Here is a 6,000-nt window from a genome sequence, read left to right as displayed (position 1 = left end):
GTCACTACAGTTCTGGGTCAAAGCAGTTTTGGGTAGCAGGAAGATGGTTGATTAAGAATTATTTTATCTTGAAATATGTTTTTCAAATATTATTTTAAAGGAACTTAGTAAAAGCCTGCAATTTGACAGGGGAGGTAGAGAGCACATCACAAATTCACGTGGAACTCCATAACAGGTGAAGTCAAGGGTAAAAATTGTGAATGTGGGAGACCCATAATCTTTATAACAATGACATGGAGTTCTAAAACAGCCTTCTAGAACATTGAGATGGTCTTGATCATAAACTGCAGGGTGCTCAGAGCAATTGCCTGATAGTAGAAGGAGGAGAAATTGAGAAATGTACTCTCTGTTGGAAAAAGAGACCATCATTGCTGGAGGAAGATTACAGTCTTTATGCCCATATTCTATGCTAACGAAACTCTAGAAGATAAGGATTTTGCATAAACATAACAAACAAATCAGAAAAAAACAGGAAAAAATGACAGCATAACAGTTTCTTACTCTCCCTCCCTCTCTTTCTTTTTTGGGGAAAGCCACTGGCACTAGCATTTTCCCCGTTCCCTTCCATGATTATATACCAAAGATTCTCTGGCATTTAACAGGAAAACAAAACTTCAGAAGACCCAGGTAGAGTTTTGGTGGAAAAGACTAACAAAGACTTTAATCTCAGACCCTGGGAGGTGTCTCGCTTCTGTAAGTAGAAGCAGATTTGATATCATTCCTTTAATTACAACCATCTGATGCACAAAACCCCTTCTGAGTTGCCCTGAATCATTTATTTTCCAACTCCATCTTCAAACAGTCTATCTTCCACTAAAGCATGTTATCGTTTGTTCAAAAGACTTGATAACCTAAGAGTCGTGAATAATGGAAAAATGACAAAACTTGCTATACATAATCAGTTGGCAAAGGAAGGAGAAATAACAGCTGCTTGACTGTTGAACATATATTTTTAAACTGAGCTTGTAAGTCATTATGAATGACAAGTCACAGATTTTCTTCAACAATCTCAAGATAGCTCCAGGCCATGCAGATAAGAGTTTCTTGGTGGCTCTTTTCTATCCCTTTGGAAGGATATTGGGCAGGGGAAAGGGGTGCTTTTAGAGCCACAGTGCTCAGGATCCCAGACCCTCCAATGTAAATGCCAACTGGAACCAGACAGTGACGTTATTATAGAGTCTTTTTTGTCAGCTGTACGGAGTAAACCTCCATGAATTCAGGTATGCACTAATTTATGGGGAAAAAAATCAGTGTTATCCCGGAAGGTTGATTGCCAGTCAAATTTTGGTAAATTAAAATAAATATTCAAAGCAATAACAGAACTTGATCTTTACAGGATTCTATGGATAACCATTTTGCAAGATAAGGAATTTTTGGAGGAACGTATTTGTTAGGTGACTTAGGTTGGAATCCCAGCTCTTCCCCTTTCTGGCTCTGTGGTGGTTGGTAATGGATTTAACCTTAAGGAGCCTACTTCTCATCTATAAAATGGACACCAAACAACCTTATTTAGGAGGGTCTATCAAAATGAAATCATGGATATGTAAGTGATTTGTTGATTTTAATTATTAATTTTTAAAAATTGTAAAAATGAAAAATACGGAGAATAACAGATACCCATGTACCAACCACTAGATTTTAAAACTAGTAAAATTTGCCTTATTTTCCTCTTTTTTCAGAAACAAAATATTAGCAATGCAGTTGATTGCTCCTTATCCTATCCTTTACCTTCCTTCCCAGAGTTAACCACTATCTTGAAATTGGTGTGTATCTTTGCCATCTGTATTTTTTGTGTTTATTATATATGTACATATCCCTAAATAATACATAGTATTGTTTTTCAAGTTTTAAGTTACTGTCCAGTGTCCCATTGTATGTAATTATTCTTTCCTCAGTGACTAACTGAGCTTGCTTCTGATTTTTTGCTGTTCAAACAAAGTTTCAATGGACTTTCTTGGGCACATGTGGGGTGGTTCTGGGTTTTGCATCTAGAAGTGAAATTCTGAGCCATAGGAATGTGCCTCTTTGGCTTTGCTAGATATTGCCAAATAACCCATCAAAGTAGTTGCACCTGCCACTTAGGAAAGTTCCAGTTTCTCCATTTCCTCCTCAACAATTAGTATTAATTTATCCTCCTCAACTATTAGACATCTTCTTTTTCTGAAGTGGTATCTCACAACAATTTGAATTTCCTTAATCACTACTGAGGCTGAGAAATTTTAGGTGTTTCAGTTTTCTCTTCTGTGAATTTCCTGTTCATATCCACTGCCTATTTTATTATTGTATTCTTTGTATTTTTCTTACTGATTTGTAAGAATTATACTTATTTTTAAATTTATGTGTGACAAATAGCTTCTCCCAAGTATGTGGTTTGTATTTTAACTTAGTTTATTGTATCTTATATCATGGAAATTTTAATTTTCAATAAAATCAAATTCAGTATAATCAAAAAGGAAATCAACCTTTTCCTTTATGATTTGCTCCCATGACATTTCTCTTAAGAAACAATTTATTTCCCTATGTTCACAAAAATATTCTCTCCCTATTTTTTTCTTTCAAATTTCTAATACTGACATTTGGGTTTTTAATCTGTCCATGAAGTAGGGTTGGAATAAGTTGTCCCTTTATTTTTGCATATGGACAACCTTAGTTGCAGTGACATGTATTTTACTAGTCATACTTTTCCATTGATTTGTAATGACACCTTGTATACATGTGTTTTTTCCCCCCGAGCTTTCTCTTCTAAGTCATTGGCCTTTTTCTTTTCCTTTGGACAGATACCATGTTTTCTTAAAGTTAATATAACTTTATTTGTTTTCATACTTGCACATCTCCTTAGTCATCAAATAGTCTTTTCTTCTCCATATGACTTTCAACTTGTAAAATTCTGCAAAATACCCTGTGGTAATTTGATAGGAATTGTATTAAAATTTATAGATCAGTATGGGAAGAAATAATATTTTAATGATATTGAGTCTCCCACTGATTACCATTATATATTTCTCCATTTATTTAGTTTTTTTTGGTCATACGATAATATGTTAAATTTTTCTTCAGAAATGTTGAACATCTTATGTTACATGTATTCTCTGTTACTTAATGTTTTTGTTGCTTCTGTAAGTGGATCCTTTTTAAAAATTAAAATTTTCTCTTCAGTTGTTGTCCTGTAAGTAATATTAATATTTATGTGGTAAGTTTTTATCAGGCAACTTTGCTAAACTTTCTTAAGTTCTAGTTATTTGTGTATTTTCTTATATTTCTCTGTGTAATTAAATTGTTGGCATATAATGAGAATTATATTTTTTCTTTCTAATCATTAATTTCTTATTTTTTTTAATCTTATTGCACTGGTTAGAACCACCAGTATTATAGTGAGCAGAAAGTGTAATAATAGACATCCTCAGCTTGTTCCCAATCTTAAATAAATTGCTTCTAATACTTCACAATTAAGTATGATGTTCACTGTAATGCAGCAACATGCATTAAAGTTTTTACCTTCTATTCCTAGTTTTCTAAGAGTATGTTTTTCTTTTTAACCATGAACCAATGTTAAAGTTTATTGGATGTCTTTTTGTGGGGGGGCATGTATTGGAATGATTTTATAGTTTTTTGCCTTTAAGGGGTAAGTTATATTAATAGATTACCAATAATTGAATCATCCTTGCATATCTGGGATAAACCTTACCTGGTCATAATTTGACACACACATGTGTGTGCACACACACAATTGGATTTATTTATTTATAGAAATTTCCACTTGCTTTGGTCAACTTCATTTATTTATTTATTAACAGATTAAAAAATGTAAATGTATGTTAATGTTGATTAGAAAAAGAAAATTTTGTTTACATTTATTATCATGTTTCTTTTTCCCTTGAGAAACTTTTTTTTGGGGGGGAAGGGCATAATGTTTTCCCTTAAAAATTTTTTTTCTTTTATATTGGAGCATAGTTGATTAATAATGTTGTGTTAGTTTCAGGTGGACAGCAAAGTGATTCAGTTATACATATACATGTATCTACTCTTCTTCAAATTCTTTTCCCATTTAGGTTATTACAGAATACTGAGCAGTGTTTCCCAGGCTATACAGTAGGTCCTTGTTGGTTATCTCTTTTAAATATAGTAGTGTGTACCTGTCAACCCAAACTCCCTAACTATCCCTCCCCTGCAACCTTCCCCTCTGGTAACCATAACACAACTGGATTTATTTTGCTCATATTTTATTTAGGATTTTTATATCTATATAATTAGTGAGATTAGGCAGTGATTTTTTTTCCCATACTGTTCTTAGCTAGCTTTAGTATTAAGGTTATACCAGTTTCATAAAATGAGTAGTGAACTTTTATCTCTTTTTCTAAACTCTGAATCATTTGTATGAAATATGAATTACTACTATTTGAAGATTTGGTAAAGGTTGCTTGTAAAACTTTGGAGGCATTTTTTTTTGTAGCTGGATATTTACTGATCACTTTTAAATTTTATATAGGGTTATGCTGGTTTTCCATCTTTTCATTAGTCAATGTTGGTAATTTATATTTTTCTAGAATTTTCATTCAAGTTTACATTTATTGGCATAAAGTTTTACACTTTAAAACATCTCCATTCTATCTATAGTTATATCACTTCTTTGTTCCTAATATTTATTGCTAATATCTTTTCCTTTTTTCCTTGATCAGTCTTCTGGAGATTTATATTTCCTTTGTGTGTGTGTATTCTTTCCCCCAAATCAGTTTTTGTTTTACTTATCAATACTAATATTTCTTTGTTTTCTCTTCTATTAAGTTCTGCTTTTATATTTGCTATTTCCTTCAGGCTTACTCTGTTCTTTTCGCTTCTTGAGTTGCTGGGCTTATAACTATTCTGTCTTTTTCTCTTTCCTGACATATGCATTTAAAAGTATATACACGGGCTTCCCTGGTGGCGCAGTGGTTGAGAGTCCGCCTGCCGATACAGGGGACACGGGTTCGTGCCCCGGTCCGGGAAGATCCCACATGCCGCGGAGCGGCTAGGCCCGTGAGCCACGGCCGCTGAGCCTGCGCGTCCGGAGCCTGTGCTCCGCAACGGGAGAGGCCACAACAGTGAGAGGCCCGCGTACCGCAAAAAAAAAAAAAAAAAGTATATACACTTCCTTTTGAAGAATACTTTAGCTACTTCTCACAGATTTTATGTTATGTTTCATTGTTATTCAGTTCCAAGTATTAAAAATTTCCAGCATGGTGTCTTTATTGATTATGAATGATTCAGATGCATGTTTTTAAATTTCCAAATGCATATTTTTGTCTTTTAGTTGCTTCTTTCTAATTTTATTTCCATTTATAATCTTTGTAATGCTGTTATTTTATGTCTCTTTCAGATTGTTCTCTCTTCTGTTGTCTAGTTCTAGGATTCCTAATTGACCTGTTGGTCACATCTGTTGATTTTTCCCCCAGTGCAAATAATTTCCAAGTGTTTGGTTGTGTTTTTCATTGTGAGCTTGTCTTCAGTGGGGTGTTTTTACGTAGGCTTCCTGTGTCCATGTTGTGGACATTTCTCTACAAGGTATTTTATATTTGTTTCTACTGGGAGTCCCAATGTTTTAATGGTCCAGGACTTGTTTTAAAAAATTAATTTCTCAGTTTTCTATTTCTTTATTGCATAGGTAGTGCAAGTTTAGAGCCTGCCCTTCTGGAGTCCTTGTTTTGCAGGAGACTCTGTTCTAACCTCTGGCCTATGATGGGATCAAAAAAAAAATGCCTTATGTTTCTTTGTGGACACTGAAACTCCATCCCAGTCAGGATATCTTCTGGGCCAATGACACCCTCAGCTTGCATTCTTACCACTCTGCTGTTGAGTAATTTCAAAACAGTCTTGGTTATATTTTAGAATTTCTAATTTTCTAAGAGTAGGAGGAGATACATGCTCAGATCAAGCAAACTTGTTATAACCTATGTACAAGTTTGTGAAAGTATGCTAGAGACACTTATCTTGCACCGTAAACTATCATTCTGAAAGTAAATTATT

The sequence above is a fragment of the Hyperoodon ampullatus genome (genome assembly GCF_949752795.1).
Source record: "Hyperoodon ampullatus genome assembly, chromosome: 15".
Classification (NCBI taxonomy): domain Eukaryota; kingdom Metazoa; phylum Chordata; class Mammalia; order Artiodactyla; family Ziphiidae; genus Hyperoodon; species Hyperoodon ampullatus.
Note: the sequence above shows the minus strand (reverse complement) of the source record.